The sequence below is a fragment of the Schistocerca cancellata genome, chromosome 7 (genome assembly GCF_023864275.1).
Source record: "Schistocerca cancellata isolate TAMUIC-IGC-003103 chromosome 7, iqSchCanc2.1, whole genome shotgun sequence".
NCBI lineage: Eukaryota > Metazoa > Arthropoda > Insecta > Orthoptera > Acrididae > Schistocerca > Schistocerca cancellata.
The window spans coordinates 518,798,629-518,819,504 of NC_064632.1; the positions used below are offsets into that span (position 1 = coordinate 518,798,629).

Below are 20,876 nucleotides of genomic sequence, written 5' to 3' on the forward strand. Positions count from 1 at the left end.
GAGCAAACTACACCGCGATGCAGAGCGCCTCTCTTGCAGAGTCTGCCACTTGAGTTTGTTAAACATCTCCGTAACGCTATCACGGTTACCAAATAACCCTGTGACGAAACGCGCCGCTCTTCTTTGGATCTTCTCTATCTCCTCCGTCAACCCGATCTGGTACGGATCCCACACTGATGAGCAATACTCAAGTATAGGTCGAACGAGTGTTTTCTAAGCCACCTCCTTTGTTGATGGACTACATTTTCTAAGGACTCTCTCAATGAATCTCAACCTGGTACCCGCCTTACCAACAATTAATTTTATATGATTATTCCACTTCAAATCGTCCCACACGCATACTTCCAGATATTTTACAGAAGTAACTACTACCAATGTTTGTTCCGCTATCATATAATCATACAATAAAGGATCCTTCTTTCTATGTATTCGCAATACATTACATTTGTCTATGTTAAGGGTCAGTTGCCACTCCCTGCACCAAGTGCCTATCCGCTGCAGATCTTCCTGCAAATCGCTACAATTTTCTAATGCTGCAACTTCTCTGTATACTACAGCATCATCCACGAAAAGCCGCATGGAACTTCCGACACTATCTACTAGGTCATTCATATATATTGTGAAAAGCAATGGTCCCATAACACTCCCCTGTGGCACGCCAGTGGTTACTTTAACGTCTGTAGGCGTCTCTCCATTGATAACAACATGCTGTGTTCTGTTTGCTAAAAACTCTTCAATCCAGCCACACAGCTGGTCTGATATTCCGTAGGCTATTACTTTGTTTATCAGGCGACAGTGCGGAACTGTATCGAACGCCTTCCGGAAGTCAAGAAAAATAGCATCTACCTGGGAGCCTGTATCTAATATTTTCTGGGTCTCATGAACAAATAAAGCGAGTTGGGTCTCACACGATAGCTGTTTCCGGAATCCATGTTGTTTCCTACATAGTAGGCAAAAAACATGTTCTGAAATTCTACAACAGATCGACGTCAGAGATATAGGTCTACAGTTTTGCGCATCTGCTCGACGACCCTTCTTGAAGACTGGGACTACCTATGCTCTTTTCCAATCATTTGGAACCTTCCGTTCCTCTAGAGACTTGCGGTACACGGCTGTTAGAAGGGGGGCAAGTTCTTTCGCGTACTCTGTGTAGAATCAAATTGGTATCCCGTCAGGTCCAGTGGGCATTCCTCTGTTGAGTGATTCCAGTTGCTTTTCTATTCCTTGGACACTTATTTCGATGTCAGCCATTTTTTCGTTTGTGCGAGGATTTAGAGAAGGAACTGCAGTGCGGTCTTCCTCTGTGAAACAGCTTTGGAAAAAGGTGTTTAGTATTTCAGCTTTACGCGTGTCATCCTCTGTTTCAATGCCTTCATCATCCCGGTGTGTCTGGATATGCTGTTTCGAGCCACTTACTGATTTAACGTAAGACCAGAACTTCCTAGGATTTTCTGTCAAGTCGGTACATAGAATTTTACTTTCTAATTTACTGAACGCTTCACGCATAGCCCTCCTTACGCTAACATTGACATCGTTCAGCTTCTGTTTGTCTGAGAGGTTTTGGCTGCGTTTAAACTTGGAGTGAAGCTCTCTTTGCTTTCGCAGTAGTTTCCTAACTTTGTTGTTGTACCACGGTGGGTTTTTCCCGTCCCTCACAGTTTTACTCGGCACGTACCTGTCTAAAACGCATTTTACGATTGCCTTGAAATTTTTCCATAAACACTCAACATTGTCAGTGTCGGAACAGAAATTTTCATTTTGATCTGTTAGGTAGTCTGAAATCTGCCTTCTATTACTCACTGTGCGAGGAGATAAATTTGTGTACCGGGCTTACGCGGATGAGGTAGTCATTTTAGTACGTTCGCACAACGAGGTCGACATCGCAATAGCTCTGATTGAGAGAGCTGGCAGAGCTGCTGCTGCACAGCTAAACAGGTGGAAATCGGGAATTATGCAAATTGGACGCGCAACCAGAAAACTGCATTAAGGTGCTTACAGAGATGAAATGTTCGTGGTTGATGCACACTAAGACTACGCTCCGCACGATCGCTCTCAACTACCAACGCCTCTTGAACAATATCCGCGCCAGTATCCCCTTATACTCCTTACGGTCCCTCGATGCGCTGCAAAAGATCGAATTCGTTAACGGCTACATGGTGTCCTAGATTATATATTTGGCAATAATATTTCCCATGCCGCGGGCGGCAGCGGACAGATTCCAGGCAGTCTTCGGACATTACGTGAACAACGGACATCTCTTCAAAGTACGTTGCGCGCCGCTCACTCTGCCGGTGACCGCTGGCGGCCTCGCACTCACCAATGTATACGTCAAGGCTTTGGCGTCATTCGTGCGACTGACGCTATGGCATTGGAAACGCGACCTAGCCGTCTGATCTCATTCCTCCTGACGGAAATTGTGCCACCCGACCTGGACCCACCGATCGATATTCACCACATCCCTACAGCCTTGTCCCACTGCCGTACTTTTCTGCTAGACTACAGTTACCTGAGGAGGATGCTGCGCATTTACGACCTGCCCGCAGTCCGCAGTGTGTACGGCACCCTCATGTTGCGAGAGCGTCGGAATGTGGTCGAAAGCAAATGTCCAACGTCTGACTGGAATGCGGTCTGGTGCAATATCCACCCCCCCCCCTAACTTACCGAGAGCGGCGCGGACCACATGGTACTATTACGTGAATCGTAAATACCCAACGCAGTAGCGTCTGCAAATGATTCATCTCGCGACATCGCCGTTGTGCACGACATGCCACATGCAAGATACAGACCTCCTGAGGCTCGTTTGCGGGGCTGCCAAGGAAGTGTGGCAACTGCATTGTCGCCTATTGGCCTTCATTCAACGCACCGCGCCGCACGCCATTTCAATGGTGTCCTTACTCTGCCCTAATGATAACCCATACCTGCGAACGAAGAGACTTGCAGTAGTACATTGGTTAATGAGAGTCACCGTGTACTACATATTAAGCAAATCGGTGCATGACATTGGTGATTATAGAACATTCCTGGAGAACCAACACTTGATACTGAAGCGAACTCCGACCTACCACAAACATTATGCCACTTTCTTATGAAGTTGTTTGAAGACTTCCTGGTGAACCGTTGACGATCGGCATGAGCGGTTTGTGTATATGTCACTATATGGGGATTGGTGGTATATATATACATGTAACAAGTGTATATATAAAAAAAGTACCTGAATTCACCGGTTTCAAATATGCTTCGAAAAGACGGTCTAGAGTCCGGAAGGTCGGAAAGTCTTCATACCTACTGTCCCACAGTCAGAAACGAGTTCCAGAAGGGAACCATATGACTTCTGGCCCAGGAGGGGCTTCTTTTATTTCGTTGTTAGTTTTGTATATATATATATATATATATATATATATATATATATATATATACTCCTGGAAATTGAAATAAGAACACAGTGAATTCATTGTCCCAGGAAGGGGAAACTTTATTGACACATTCCTGGGGTCAGATACATCACATGATCACACTGACAGAACCACAGGCACATAGACACAGGCAACAGAGCATGCACAATGTCGGCACTAGTACAGTGTATATCCACCTTTCGCAGCAATGCAGGCTGCTATTCTCCCATGGAGACGATCGTAGAGATGCTGGATGTAGTCCTATGGAACGGCTTGCCATGCCATTTCCACCTGGCGCCTCAGTTGGACCAGCGTTCGTGCTGGACGTGCAGACCGCGTGAGACGACGCTTCATCCAGTCTCAAACATGCTCAATGGGGGACAGATCCGGAGATCTTGCTGGACAGGGTAGTTGACTTACACCTTCTAGAGCACGTTGGGTGGCACGGGATACATGCGGACGTGCATTGTCCTGTTGGAACAGCAAGTTCCCTTGCCGGTCTAGGAATGGTAGAACGATGGGTTCGATGACGGTTTGGATGTACCGTGCACTATTCAGTGTCCCTCGACGATCACCAGTGGTGTACGGCCAGTGTAGGAGATCGCTCCCCACACCATGATGCCGGGTGTTGGCCCTGTGTGCCTCGGTCGCATGCAGTCCTGATTGTGGCGCTCACCTGCACGGCGCCAAACACGCATACGACCATCATTGGCACCAAGGCAGAAGCGACTCTCATCCCTGAAGACGACACGTCTCCATTCGTCCCTCCATTCACGCCTGTCGCGACGCCACTGGAGGCGGGCTGCACGATGTTGGGGCGTGAGCGGAAGACGGCCTAACGGTGTGCGGGACCGTAGCCCAGCTTCATGGAGACGGTTGCGAATGGTCCTCGCCGATACCCCAGGAGCAACAGTGTCCCTAATTTGCTGGGAAGTGGCGGTGCGGTCCCCTACGGCACTGCGTAGGATCCTACGGTCTTGGCGTGCATCCGTGCGTCGCTGCGGTCCGGTCCCAGGTCGATGGGCACGTGCACCTTCCGCCGACCACTGGCGACAACATCGATGTACTGTGGAGACCTCACGCCCCACGTGTTGAGCAATTCGGCGGTACGTCCACCCAGCCTCCCGCATGCCCACTATACGCCCTCGCTCAAAGTCCGTCAACTGCACATACGGTTCACGTCCACGCTGTCGCGGCATGCTACCAGTGTTAAAGACTGCGAAGGAGCTCCGTATGCCACGGCAAACTGGCTGATACTGACGGCGGCGGTGCACGAATGCTGCGCAGCTAGCGCCATTCGACGGCCAACACCGCGGTTCCTGGTGTGTCCGCTGTGCCGTGCGTGTGATCATTGCTTGTACGGCCCTCTCGCAGTGTCCGGAGCAAGTATGGTGGGTATGACACACCGGTGTCAATGTGTACTTTTTTCCATTTCCAGGAGTGTATATACAGGGTTATTACAAATGATTGAAGCGATTTCACAGCTCTACAATAACTTTATTATTTGAGATATTTTCACAATCCTTTGCACACACATACAAAAACTCAAAAAGTTTTTTTAGACATTCACAAATGTTCGATATGTGCCCCTTTAGTGATTCGGCAGACATCCAGCCGATAATCAAGTTCCTCCCACACTCGGCGCAGCATGTCCCCATCAATGAGTTCGAAAGCATTGTTGATGCGAGCTCGCAGTTCTGGCACGTTTCTTGGTAGAGGAGGTTTAAACACTGAATCTTTCACATAACCCCCACAGAAAGATATCGCATGGGGTTAAGTCGGGAGAGCATGGAGGCCACGACATGAATTGCTGGTCATGATCTCCACCACGACCGGTCCATCGGTTTTCCAATCTCCTGTTTAAGAAATGCAGAACATCATGATGGAAGTGCGGTGGAGCACCATCCTGTTGAAAGATGAAGTCGGCGCTGTCGGTCTCCAGTTGTGGCATGAGCCAATTTTCCGCGGGCTACGCGTGAAACTTGCCCGCACGCGTTCAACCGTTTCTTCGCTCACTGCAGGCCGACCCGTTGATTTCCCCTTACAGAGGCACCCAGAAGCTTTAAACTGCGCATACCATCGCCGAATGGAGTTAGCATTTGGTGGATCTTTGTTGAACTTCGTCCTGAAGTGTCGTTGCACTGTTATGACTGGCTGATGTGAGTGCATTTCAAGCACGACATACTCTTTCTCGGCTCCTGTCGCCATTTTGTCTCACTGCGCTCTCGAGCGCTCTGGCGGCAGAAACCTGAAGTGCGGCTTCAGCCGAACAAAACTTTATGAGTTTTTCTACGTATCTGTAGTGTGTCGTGACCATATGTCAATGAATGGAGCTACAGTGAATTTATGAAATCGCTTCAATCATTTGTAATAGCCCTGTATAACAAAGTTGGTAGAGCGAAAAAAACTGGCGCAATTGAAAAAAATTAATTAATTAAAAAGAAGTGGTTAAGGCGAAAAAAATTAAAAAAGAATAAGGCAAAAAATAAAAAAGAGATGGATAGAGCGTCTGCCATGTAAGCAGGAGATCACGGGTTCAAGTCCCGGTCGCAGCACACATTTTCAAGTATCCACGTTGACATGTCAACGCCTGTATGCAGCTAGAGGTATTCATTTCTTTGTAATTTCTTTGACAAATTTACTCTTAGTAAATGTGATAGAAAATTTCGTGTGTGTTTCGCTGTCCAACTCTGGACGATTGGCTGTGTTATAGTCGTTTGGAGTTTGAATACATCATATACTCTGGAACTTGTAAATTTATTTCACTTGCTTGTGTGACTGCAGGCCTTCTGTTTCTGTAACAGCATTTCAGTACGTTTATTTATATTAAGGTGAGGCGCATCGGAACTTTGTATTTACAGGCCCGTCGTTCAGTGAATGACTTGTCAGGCCAATAGATGTTCAATGTGGTGGCCATCATTTGCTGCACACAATTGCAATCTCTGGCGTAATGAATGTCGTACACGCCGCAGTACATCTGGTGTAATGTCGCCGCAGGCTGCCACAATACGTTGTTTCATATCCTCTGGAGTTGTAGGCACGTCACGGTACACATTCTCCTTTAACGTACCCCACAGAAAGAAGTCCAGAGGTGTAAGATCAGGAGAACGGGCTGGCCAATTTATGCGTCCTCCACGTCCTATGAAACGCCCGTCGAACATCCTGTCAAGGGTCAGCCTAGTGTTAATTGCGGAATGTGCAGGTGCACCATCATGCTGATACCACATACGTCGACGCGTTTCCAGTGGGACATTTTCGACCAACATTGGCAGATCATTCTGTAGAAACGCGATGTATGTTGCAGCTGTTTGTTACAACACGCAACTGAACGTCGGAGGTTTCAAGCGTCAACTTTAGGTTACAATATCTCCGGATGTAATTAACATTTTTCAATGCAACAAACGACACTGATTACGTATTTGTTTATATGTTCAGATGTGCTAACAAAACCTATGGTGCTCCATTTAAAAAAACGTAGGTTTGTGTTAAAAAACGTACTTCCGTACATTTTTGTATGGTTTGTATCAAACAATTACACTAGCACCTCTCCTCACGTTCGGTCTGTGGAATCGGTTCGTCAGTATTTGGTGTGGTTTACGAAATATATCCAGCGGTAACGTTAGGTGACTCACTCTGTATAATCCTTTCACTGGATTGCACTACTCAGGGTATGTGTTACGAAACGGCTGGTGGGTCCAGGTGATTTGATATTAGCAGACTTAGAGAAAGCTTTTACAATGTGAACTGGAATACTCTATTTCAAATTCTGAAGGTGGCAGGGGTAAAATACAAGGAGCGAAAGGCTATTTACAATTTGTACAGAAACCAGATCGCAGTTATAAGAGTCGAGGGCCATGAACGGGAAGCAGTGGTTGGTAAGGGAGTGAGACAGGGTTGTAGCCTATCCCAGATGTTATTCAATCTGTATATTGAGCAAGCAGTAACAGAAACAAAAGAAAAATTCGGAATAGGAAGCAAAATCCATGGAGAACAAATAAAAACTTTGCAGTTCGCCGATGACATTGTAATTCTGTCAGAGACAGCAAAGGACCTGGAAGAGCAGTTGAACGGAATGGACAGTATCTTGAAAGGAGAATATAAGATGAACATCAACAAAAGCAAAACGAGGATCATGGAATGTAGTCGAATCAAGTCGGGTGATGCTGAGGCAATTAGATTAGGAAATGAGACAGTTAAAGTAGTAAACGAGTTTTGCTATTTGGGGAGAAAAATGACTTATGATGGTTGAAGTAGAGAGGGTATAAAATGTAGGCTGGCAATGGCAAGGAAAGCATTTCTGAAGAAGACAAATTTGATAACATCGAGATTAGATTTAAGTGTCAGGCAGTCGTTTCTGAATGTATTTGTATGGAGTGTAGCCATGGGCATGGAAGTGAAACGTGGACGATAAATAGTTTAGACAAGAAGAGAAGAGAAGCTTTCGAATTGTGGTGCTACGGAAGAATGCTGAAGATTTGATGGGTAGATCACATAACTAATGAGTAGTTATTGAATAGAATTGGGGAGAAGAGAAGTTTATGGCACAACTTGACTAGAAGAAGGGACCGGTTGGTAGGACATGTCCTGAGGCATCAAGGAATCACAAATTTAGCATTGGAGGGCAGAGTGGAGGGTAAAAAGCGTAGAGAGAGACCAAGAGATGAATACACTATACAGGTTCAGAAGGGTGTAGATTGCAGTAGGTACTGGGAGATGAAGAAGCTTGTACAGGATAGAGTAGCATAAAGAGCTGCATCAAACCAGTCTCTGGACTGATTCGCCCAATTTGCCCACGTTATACTGTCAAGTCCTTTCGCCCATTAAGAAATGTCTTAATTGCAGGTGGCTGTAACTTTGTACAGTGTGCATATTTAAAGATCTATCATGAGCTGTTGTTGTTTTACTGTACTTTAGATATTTTGTTTCTTAAAGGGAGTTTCTTTCATTCAACCTTTACCTAAAGTTTAGGTGGGTAAATGTTCACTGAACCGTTTAAAATTCTAGTACAATTAAGTGAGCTGACCCTGTTGCTCATCGCAAACGAAGGACTTTGTGAACTAGCTGTTGACTTACTCAGCCCGTGTGGGATACGAGTAACTGACTTAATTTGTTTGCACTGCTATTGATCCTGAATTGTTAAATGAAGTAAAGTGCTTTTGTCTTCCTTGGTCAAATAGTTACATTTTACTTGAAGTGTCTGGACGACATTCAAATTGTTGGTCTATTAAGTTGGTATGAGAGAGAGCAATCGTCTATTTGTTTAATTCATAGACGGCTAAATTAAAAGGTTAAAATTAAATGGGTTTGTGAAGTTTAATACCAAGGGATAATTCTAATATTTGTAATTGCTTTTCATTGCAAATTAACTGTATGATTGTTGCCGTTATCAAACTACTTAATTAAGCGCTGTGATTTGTCTATGCCTGCTGCCTACAGTTTTACGTTAGAGGTATCGTAAGTTATTCAAATCCCAAGGGACATGATGTGGACTATTCTAAAGAGAAAGGCCAGCAAGTGCACTGAAGAACCTACCATTTGTAAAACTAATACTAATATTGTGGCATATAAACATTCCCACAAGTTACGAACTGTTGTTTATCCCTTGGTTGTCAGTGGATTCCAAGGACTGTTATCTGTTGTTTAACTGATTGTCTAGAGTGATTTCTCGAGTCAGCTGTATGTGAGATTGTGACTTGTAATTATTTATTTTAAGGCGTACAGGTTATACTTGTATATTCTTGGAATTCTTTGTACATATTGTTTATTGTCAGTGTTATTTTACTGTCAGCAATCAGAGTTGTAAAGTTAATAAAGTTCTTTAATGGTGGTTATCAGAGATTGTTTAAAGGTTTCTGAACTGACTATCTATGTTCAAGAGTATCTGTGAAGAGACTAACAATCAACCTGTATTAAGGTATGTTTTTAATGTGGTTTGGAACCTTACCACTCCCCCCACGCTTCCACCATTTCAATTTTTCAGGCATTTTTTTAGGAAATAGTTCCCACATGCAGCAGAAAGGTTGTAAATTGTACAGCTCTTTCCTCTTGCTCTGCCTTCGGTCGGTATGGCATTTTCACTATCACAGCTCTCCTAACCCCGTAACGCCGAGCGTCAAAAATTAGCATCATATCAAAGCGACACTTCTGAAAAGAAAGTTACATTTTCTGAGTGGCGCCGACGGTAGGTGTGGACTTCACACGAAGCTAGCAACGCCTCTGACATGTGCTTCTGTCTCACGAGTTACAAGGATACTGCTAGAAGGACATGCTATTCGCGCCTCTGTCCACGACAAACACACACGAGAAGTTATCGTTATTGTAGTTTGCGTGTGCCGCGACTATTTATGTTAGCAGTGACAATTCTTTATTGCCAATCCGGCCTCTTTTTCTAAAAAAAAATATCGTCCGCTCGGTATAAAATAAATTTTCTCTTGTTAGATGCAGGAAATTTTACTGAATGTGGCATCTATTCTTTACCTTTCGCTGGCCATAACATAGACGGCATTCTTTGAATAGTAACTTTTGACTAGGAGCAATGGGTATGCCTATGATCTTTTAACGTTGATAGCATATTTTAGACATTCCTTTACTAACTTTAATAGCCGCAAAAAGTGGTGACACTGTACTTCGCTTTTTACCACGTAGGTTCACCTGCTGATGCGGCTTAAAGCTGCGAAACCGGTCGTGTTTTGATAAAAAATAGTTTTACCATCTGTGAGCAGAATTCTTCCCAATATCATATTTGTGAAGGGTTACGAACTTGTCACAAGTTACAGACCGTGGTAGCAATACGTTCGTGTATGAGCATCAAACGTTGTATTACATGGCAAATTATGTGACAGGTGACCTACATCTAAAGAAAACAAACTACTTGGTGTGAAGAAATGCAGTAACTAAATTTCATAAGCCGAACGTCCATGTAACTAACTGCTCTATGTGGCTAAAAAGAAAGTGTTTTTTTTTTTTAATGGAGAACGCCATTTTAGGGCCGTTAGTCTTACAGTGGTGGTGATCTATGAGTAGGGTCTTGGACTAGGAACAAAGAGGTACCAATAAGAATTCTGGCCACTGGTTAAATTATGAATAAAGACCGTCAGCTTTGGTTACCGAAGATACTGAGTATAAGAAGTCGTTCTCGTTCAGCCCGCACCGAGCGCTCCATACAAGCGACCGAGGAACTTAGAGCTTTTGCCCGCGCTCAACTCATCCTATCTCACGAAGAGGTTTGCTGTAACCTTATACACTTGGTATTGGAAACTGCTTCTACTAGGCGAAAGAATCAGCGATGATCATAGATCTAAGGACACAGAAGGCGATGGGAACCACATCATTGAAGATAATGTGTATCCACGGGAATTGTGACATGTAATTCAAAAACTATGATGATGATCTCTCCTATGGCAAAGGCTCCTGCTTAGTCTGCGCCGGCCGGTGTGGCCGTGCGGTTCTAGGCGCTTCAGTTTGGAACCGCGTGACCGCTACGGTCGCAGGTTCGAATCCTGCCTCGGGCATGGATGTGTGTGATGTCCTTAGGTTAGTTAGGTTTAAATAGTTCTAAGTTCTAGGGGACTGATGACCACAGATGTTAAGTCCCATAGTGCTCAGAGCCATTTGAACCATTTGAACCTGCTTAGTCTGCCATTATGACCTCCAGGAGGGCCGTCTCTAATGACCTCGTTGTCGACGGGACGCTAAACACTAATCTCATCCTTCCCCTCCTCCTTCTCCTACTCCTCCTCCTCTTCCTCCTCCGGGAGGAGACTGCCGAGGAAAAGATGACCATGAGAAAATGACTGAATAACGGAAGGAAGGATAACGTTCTACTTGGCGTGTCAGAAGTCTGAACGTGGTAAGGTAAGCTGCTAAACCTGGATAAGGTAACTGATCTTCCACTTGGTCTGCGTGTGAGACAAAAAGCAAAACGTAAATGCCCCAAATCATCAACCACACGTCGCTGTGGAATCCTCGGAAAGCGAGTCTGCACCAGTTCCTCAAGATGTGATACCACAATCGACCAGGAACACGAGTGACTACCGAATTCACTGCGGAACCACTCAGAGGTCACCCTGTCGGGGCTGCAGCAGAAAGTAAACACTGAACTACAACTGGTGGAATATGACTGACGCTAGCTGGCATTTCCAAGATTCATGAGCTACCAAGCTATCTGATATCCAACAGAATCAACTCCAAAACACTCTCACATTCTGATGGTCACGACGACCCGATGGGAACCTGTCATACCGACATCTACCTACACCACTCTACGCCTCAACGGTTTATGGAGGGAAACACCTAACACCGCAACCGCTAGAGGAGGACCATAACGCTAGCGAATTCCGCTCCACTGCACGCAAGTTTAGAAGAAACCAAAAAGATGGGCTCTTTCGCCTGGCAAAAGTGTTTGTGGAATTATGATAGTTACATTAAATGAACAGAAAAAAAGCTGTATCTATGAAAAGGCAAAGTTTTTTTGAACAATGTGCTTCTGTACTCTCCAAAGAACGTCTATTTTACGTACGTGTAACCTTGTTATCTATCTAAAACGCGACATGACTGTTTTGTCTCCTTTTGGCAGTGGGACGATGCAAAATGTTTCTTCGTTGTAACTGTTTCCAAAAACGATTGGAGCATTTTGTTTAAAAATGCATTTTTATTTTGTGAGATGAATAATCTTTCAGTTTCCCTGTGTTAATTATTTGAATCAAGTGACTTCTGGTCGTTTACGTTACGTTGCAAGCAATTTACTACGCAATACAGCGATCGACAGCCACAAACGCTCTATCGTTGGTTCTTTTATCATTTGAAAGGCGAGCGTGCATTTTTATTGTGACCCGATTAACATTTTACCAAGTAATTTCCTGTGTATGGATATTAACTACATACACGGCTATGCGTCATCAAGTGTGCCGCTAACCAGCAATAACCCTTTGGTCTTGAATTTAATTTTTTTTTTTGGGCGGTTATTCAGTAAGATGTTATTCAAACTGAAAGTAATCAATATTTGAAATATTTTCAGTAAAAATGAGATCAATTGTGTCTTCCACCTTTTTTTACAGCTTTTGATGTGGATTTCCTTTCTTTAAGCCTTTAAGATACACACAAAAATTGCCATCCATTTGTGTTAAAGGAAGCCACTTCAAGGACACAAAAAGATAGGCTGCATGTCGCAGGTAGCAAAACCAGCCACCAGACAGCTCCACTGACAGGATTTCAAAAGCAGCGAAAGATAGCGAGGACCACTTCACTCAACATCCCTCCCCCCCCCCCTCTTCACCTCACCCCCACCCACCAATCAAACTTGGTCTCTCTCTGAAACTGAAAACGCTAGTACAAATTAACATAGAAATGGACTATTTGCAAAGGGCTTTAGCTGGGAGAGATGAGCGTGCACCGTTCTATGACACTGACAACGTCCTAGTCTAGCCCTGAACCTACACTGCCGTGCTAATGATGGTACACTCCGTCAAACAACTCTTTACGATGAAAGACGAATTTTTCTTCGAATACATCTTTCATTAGAGTATATCCTATAAACTACATACTGTATTTTATTCTTTTTACATTCCACTTTTATTGTATTCTACTCAGACCACTGCCTATAGGAAATGATCTATGGGCTACATGTTTTATTTAATTCTATTCCTTTAAGATAAGCAGCCTCTATTTGATAAACATTCCCTTTCTTGCACGAAATCCATTCTGCTAGTTTGGCTGTGGGCTAAGGCGAGATTTCTGCTCTGTTCTAGCTTAGGAATGGAGGATTGAACCGTTGGAAGACAATGGCAGGAGGAGAATCGAAGAACAAGGAGATATTATCGAATAATCTTTATCTGTTATGAGATACGACGGGTTGAAGTCGAGCAAAATGTAGCAAGTGTTTTTCTGTTAGGATTTAAATTGCGCCACTTCCGTACTTTATACTTGAGCGAATCGGCTCGAGCTTTGCACTAAAGTAGATAAATGGATAAAGTCAAAACGACATTTTTATCTGATAATTTTTTTCGTTATCCAGATACGGTGGTTTAAGGTCGAGCTTAAAATGAATCATATGAAAAGTAATTGGAAACTTGGCGTCAAAAATATATCTTCAATCGGATTTACTTACAAAAACACGTTTCTTTTCATATTTTTTCGCGTTGTTCTGTGTTTATAACTTGCGCGAATCGGTTCGTATTTTGTAAGAAGGTAGACAAATATATGCAATTAACAGTCGTTCTGCTGCTTTGTGATATCTTTATCGTTGGCATGATATGAGCGACATGGTTTGCACAACAACAACAACAACAAAAAATCTTATACTGTATCAGTTGACACGTTATGGTGGTCTCGTTCCAAAATTATAGTAGAGCAAAAGTTGGGAACCGAAATGAAAAATGCTCCTGTTACAGCACAAAACAAGCGAATATTCTCTATGCGGAATTAGTAATATAGAAGAAGGGACCTAGATTTTCGACTTATCTGGTAGCTTCAAAGACATTTAAATCAAAGCAGATCGACATGGTCGCGCTTGTTTACGAGTTACTCCTACTTAAGCAGTCCACTGAGCTATCTTAGCTGGAAGGAGGTGACACACCTGCTTCTTGCAATTTATAAGCTAAGTCAGTGACGCATGCCCAGAATCCAGAAGATTCGCTAGCCATAGTAAACAATACATTAGATCATATGGTTCAAGAAAAAACATGTAAAGTCTAAAAAAGTATTTATGGCGGGATAAAATTTCTAGGGACGGGTTTGTTCCTGGGGGGGGGGGGGGGGGAGGGCACACGTCACGTTAAAACAATTTTTTGATTTCTGGGTGGGGGAGATTGATTTTTTCGCCGAGCAGACCATTTCTCGAGAAAATACACCTCCTTTTATATGTATGGTGAAGGGTTTAACGAATAATAAGCACAAATATATGTGCTTCTAGAGAGAAGGATATATTTACAATAATAAGTATTCGGGAGTGCAGTACATGTGTAACAGTAATTAATCCAGAACAGGGATGCATGCAGCACAAACTTTAATGAGATTTTCTGTGATACTGCACGTCATGGTAAATATTATATGATATATCATGAAGAAGCAATGACGGAAATAAAAGAAAAGTACAAGAATGAGATTAAAATTCAAGGTGAAAGTATATCAGTGAGAAGATTCCCTGCATATCCTCAGTGAAAGTAAGAATTACAGGATCTGTTGAATGGAATGACCAGTCCAGTGAGTGCGGAACATGGTTTGAGAGTAAATCGAAGGAAGAAGATAAAGATGAGAAGTATCAGAAATTAGGCCAGAGAGAAATTAAACGTCAGGACTGGTGATCACGAAGTACATGCAGTTAAGGACGTCTGCTACCTAGGGGCAGCAAAATAATTCATGACGGATGGAGCAAGGAGGACATAAAAACCGATCTATCACTGGCATGAAGGGCATTACTGGCCAAGAGAAGTCTACTAATATCAAACATACGCTTTAGTTGAGGAAGAAATTTCTGGGAAAGTACGTTTGGACCTCAGCTTTGTATAGTAGTGAATCATGGACAGTGGAAAAACCAGAAAATAAGAGAATTGAAGCATTCGAGTGTGGTGCTAAGGAAGAGTGCTGCGCTTAAGGTAGCCTGATAAGATAAGGAACGAGGAGGTACACGGCAGAATCAGTGAGGAAAGGAGTATATCGAAAACACCAACAAGAAGAAGGGACTGGATGATAGGACGCCTGTTACAACATCAGAGAATAATTCCCATGGTGCAAGAGAGGTACTACAGTGCTGCATATGTTAAAAACTATAGAGGTGGACATAGACTGGAATATGCCCAGCAAATATTGAGGACGTACACTGAAGAGCCAAAGAAACTGGTACGTCTGCCTAATATCGTGGAGGACCCCTGCGAGCACGCAGCTGTGCCGCAACACGACGTAGCAGGGACTCGACTAATGTCTGAAGTACTGTTGGGGGGAACTGACACCATGAATCCTGCAGGACTGTCCATAAATCCGTAAGAGTACGAGGAGATCTCTTCTAAACAGCACGTTGCGAGGCATACGGGATATGCTCAATAATATTTACGTCTGGTGAGTTTGGTGGCCAGCGGAAGCGTTTAAACTCAGAAGAGTGCTCCTGGACCCGCTCTGTAGCAATTCTGGACGTGTGAGGCGTCGCATTGTCCTGCTGGAATCGCCCAATTCCGTCGCGATGCACAATGCACATGAATGGATGCAGGTGACCAGACAGGAAGCTTACGTACGTGCCACCTGTCAGAGACGAACCTAGACGTATCAAGGGTCCCACAGCGCTCCAACTGCATACGTCCCACACCATTACAGAGTATCCACCAGCTTGAATAGTCTCCTGCTGACATGCGTGGTCCATGTATTCATGAGGTTGTCTCCATACCTGTACACGTCCATCCACTCGGTAAAATTTGAAATGAGACTCGTCCGACCAGGCAACATGTTTCCAGTCATGGACAGTCCAATGTCGGTGTTGACGGTCCCAGACGTGGGGTAAAGCTTTGTGTCGTGCAGTCATGAAATGTACACGAGTGGGCATTCGGTTCTGAAAGCCCATATCGATGACGTTTCGTTCAATAGTCGCATGCTGACACTTGACGGCCCAGCAATTTGCGGAAGGGTTGCACTTCTGTCACGTTGAACGATTCTCTTCAGTTGTCGTTGGTCACGTTCTTGAGGGATCTTTTTAGGCCGCAGCGATGTCGAAGATTTAATTTTTTTACCGGATTCCTGATATTCACGGCACACTTGTGAAATGGTAGTACGGGGAAATCCCCACTTCATAGCCACCTCGTAGATGCTGCGTCGCCTGTAACACCATGTTCAAACTCACTTAAAACTTGATAACCTGCCACTGTAGCAGCAGTAACCGATCTAACAACTGCGCCAGACACTTGTTTTCTTATATAGGCGTTGCCGATCGCAGCGCCGTATTCTGCTTGTTTATATATATCTGTATCTGAATACGCATGCCTATAGAAGTTTCTTTGGCGTCTCAGTGTAGGTTGCAATTACTACTCTGAGATGAAATGGACGGCCCAGGAAAATTGTTCATGGCGGGCCGCATAATCATCTTGACAGCTCATGCATCCGAGTTGCTTATAAAATGGTTCAAATGGCTGTAAGCCCCATGGGACGTAACATCTGAGGTCATCAGTCCCCTAGACTTAGAACTACTTAAACCTAACTAAACCTAAGGACATCACACACATCCATGCCCGAGGCAGGATTCGAACCTGCGACCGTAGCAGCAGCGCAGTTCTGGACTGAAGCGACTTGCTGACAAAAGCTGTTAGCAGAAGAACGGAAAATAAAATTGGGGATATGACAGATGACAATCAGTTTGGGTTTCCTAAAGGTAGAGGCACCTAGAGACAGTTCTGACGTGGCTCTTGGTAACAGGAGCAAGGCGTTGGAAAAATCGAGACCCATCATAAGGTTTGCCGGATGACGTGCTCGGATTGAAATCGTTTTTGCCATAACTGAATATAATTGTTTTAATATTCTCTACCTTCTGTATGAATGTGAACGAATAGTTTCGGAACACCCTCTGTACCTCATCCACATATGACAGTCGTCTGCTTACATCTTCATCACGAATTTTCTCATGTACAGTATCAAAAATCTGAGACTAACATGGAATCGACATATTCCTTACTGCTTCATCCAGTAATCTTCACTTTTGTTATATTTCCTTTAACTACAAATGATCGCTACTCGAATTTTAAATCAGTTAACTGTTCCAATTTTACTCATTTGAACTGCTACCATCGAGTTAAAAATAAAAGAAATGGCATTTATTACCAGCCACAAAATCAACATTTGCCTGATTTATGTATAAGCCGGTTTCGCCTCTGGAAATTCGTTCTATGTTACCTCTCGAACAATACTTCCTTGACGTCGAATACAAAAGTATCGAATTAGCTTCAAACTTCCTCTCAAGCTGATGGAAACTATTAAAGTTCTACTCCATATAAGAATCTCTGATTAACAGAGGATATTTATTATAAGATGTAATGGGGTACCTATTTCCATTACTCTCAAACGTAACTGATTCTAAAAATTCGAATAGTGAATTATATATCGCGTAGGATTTAAGAGATTGGGACTACTGAAGAACGGGATACAACCAGTCGGCTTTCACCAATAACGTCAGAATTTGCCTGAGATGATTTATTAAACAGATTTAACAGCAAAGACGAGTCTTCGTAAACACAGGAATGCAGGAGAGAGAAAACAGATGGTAGACGTATATCACATTCATTAATATTTCGAACATAATGTTAAGTATATCGCTTGTTTCAGTCCTAGTACTTCTGTAAAAAATAAAGAAAAAAAGGGATATAAGTAACGTTAGTACAGAATACTTCAGTTGACATGTATATGAGTCGTATCCGAAACTTCAGTTGATCTGCATAGGTTAACTGCAGTACGGGAAACAAATTTTACTTAAGTCGATTTATTCGTTTTCATTAGCATTAGTAACTTATTCTTCAGTAGACCTATATAGTTCAATTGCAGTATGGGATACAAATTTTACAGGTGTTGCCTTTTTAGCCTCCGCTACTACTAGCATTCTGTTCTTACGTAGATACTATTACTAGGGAAGGCGAAAAGACCTACATACATAATATTTGTGTCCCATACTTCAGTTGACACATATAGGTAAACTGAAGAATAGGATACTATTGCTAGCGAAGGTGAAAAAAAACGACATACGTAACATTTGTATCCTGTTCTTCAGTTGACCTATATAAGTAAATGATACCAACGCTACATATGTCGCTTTTTTCGTCCAACACCAGTATCCCGTACTTCAGTTTTATGTATGTCTTTCTTTTTGCATTCAGTAGTGCTAATAGTGACTCAAAAAAATCGTAGTGATTCCAGTACTATGAAAGGGAAAAAGAGCAAAACTGTAAAATTTGTATTCCGTACTGCAGCTGACGAACCCATACTTAACGCAGAACATTATAATACGACAAAGAAATACAACAAAATGGACAAATTCAGTACAACATAAAAATAAAAAAATAAACTTACGATACGCAAATACCTTTGCAAAAAACAATAGCTCGCCTTGAAAAACGTCAAGAAAATCACATACCCAAATACACAAGAGTAACAACATCACAAAAAAACACACATACATACGTACATACAAACATATAAACCCAGAAGTTCACTTCAACGATATGAACTAAAATAATAAAACAATATCCACAGAACAAAACTACCTAACATAAGAAAATGAAGAATGATGGATCAACCCCAAAAAATACAAATCAATATTTTAACCATCCCGACCAAATCCACCTTTTTGCTTAATCATCGTTTACCACCACCCCTACCTCCATCCCAGCCGGAAATTAACTAACAAATTTTGGAAGATACATTTGCCCAACACGTTTAAGTAAACACTTAAACAGAAAATACGCATCGGGTACACTACGCCTCCATGAATATTCATCTAAATGGGTCTGTAGTGTTGAAACGTGTCGTTTCCCCCTCCCTACAACAGATTTTATGGCTGACCAGTAACCTTCTACGCTATTGATACAAGCCCCAGTTAATGAAGATCCGAATTCAATATAGTATTACGATTGACGACAACATGCTGAGAACACCTATTCCCTTAATCCCTATATGAAGAAAAACCATCGGAAATAACTACAGAACCCTCTGCAATACGATCTTCAATTAATTTCACCAACCCTCTTTTCGTTCGATTAGGGTCTACTTTAAAAACTAAATCATCACATTCTGGACCTCAAATTACAGCCCCCCAAAACCATAAACCCACAGCAGGTCCCCCCCCCCCCCGTCCTGTTGTACTTGGTTCGCCAAAATGAGAGTCATCGATTTCGACTATAACCCCCTCCCCCCCCCCCCCCAAAGCCCCCTTATACTTTATATATTTACCACAAACTTCCCTACAAAACGACTACTACTCTAAAACGGTACTCTCACTCACACGACATTCGTGCACACACAACCACACAGGATACCTCAAACATCAACAGTGTATAATCTTTATTATATCCCTGAAGGCCAGCTTCGATTTCTCAAACCATATTCATCATCCAACTGAGCGCCGAAGCCGATCCTTGCTGAACCTCCATATGAATAAATCGCGAGTAAGACGAGCAGACACACTTACCAGGCGCATATGTTGGCCGCACTCATGACATCGAATGTAATCAGCATGAAGGCCACACATTTGCAAAAATCGAATGGTTGCCATCATATCTACGCCCAAATCCTGCTTTAAGTCTTCCATATTCACGAGAACAGATAAATACATACCTAAAATCAAAAAGTAAAAATTCTTCTAATTGAAAAACTATTCTTCCAAATTATCTAAAACTCACTAAGACTGAAATTAAGTAGCGAAGGAATTGGTAAGTAACAATTATTTAAATGAAAGCAAACGAAAAAAGCCTCAGGCTATGTCTAGCATTGTCTTTAAAAAAAAAAAAAAGCATTCCGTCGTCAGGCCACAAGTGGCCCACCGGGACCATCCGACCGCCGTGTCATCCTCAGTTGAGGATGCGGATAGGAGGGGCGTGTGGTCAGCACACCGCTCTCCCGGTCGTTACGATGGTTTTCTATGACCGGAGCCGCTACTATTCGGTCGAGTAGCTCCTCAATTGGCATCACGAGGCTGAGTGCACCCCGAAAAATGGCAACAGCGCATGGCGGCTGGATGGTCACCCATCCAAGTGCCGGCCACGCCCGACAGCGCTTAACTTCGGTGATCTGACGGGAACCGGTGTATCCACTGCGGCAAGGCCGTTGCCGTCTTTTAAAAACATGTTCATTTATTTCAATTTACAATGATGCTTTTTACCCATAGCAGATAACCAATTTATTATCTATGGCTCGAAAATAAAGACATTAATATCTATGAGTAAACTATGACATCATTGATCAAAGCCGACGGGTTGTATCCCGTTCTACAGTTGACACAAGAGATTTGATGACAGACTTTTAAATACCACCAGGCTTGTTCCTAACTTCCAGTAGTTGTCTCAGATCTCAGCGGTATAGTATTTCACCCGTATATCTTTATTCTTAATTGTTTTGATTATAGGAACACATGAACAGTAAGGAAATGAGTAGACTGAAGCTATCGGAACAGCGGCTTACCGTCGAACCTAGGAAGGATCCCAACAATAGAGTATGTTTGAAGCTGTGTCGGCTGTTGCGTAGCATCAGTTCGAATTTGATTCGAAAGCGCCTTTGTTCGTTGTCGTATCGAGCTTTGTGGTTCGTGGTGAGAAAGGTTGTAATTTCACAGAGGAGTGAATAACAGCTGTATCGCGTCTTGAGAAGCAGCAGAAAGCAGTCTCTCGAGACGGGGAGTTGATTCGTCAGAAATCAGGTAGGTGACCAGCGATCATCCCTGTCCTTGTTCACAGCTGGGTTCTAATCCCGGTTGTTCTGGGTCAAGTGCACGGTCGGAAGCCACCAGCCTCCTTTGACTAGTGACAT

The 20,876-nt window shown here is 43.2% G+C and overlaps 1 pseudogene; it reads right to left on the minus strand.

Annotated features, from left to right (window-relative positions):
• Positions 1–20,065: 20,065 nt before the first annotated feature.
• LOC126093111 (5S ribosomal RNA) lies at positions 20,066–20,182 on the minus strand (annotated as a pseudogene).
• Between the last annotated feature and the right edge of the window lie 694 nt (positions 20,183–20,876).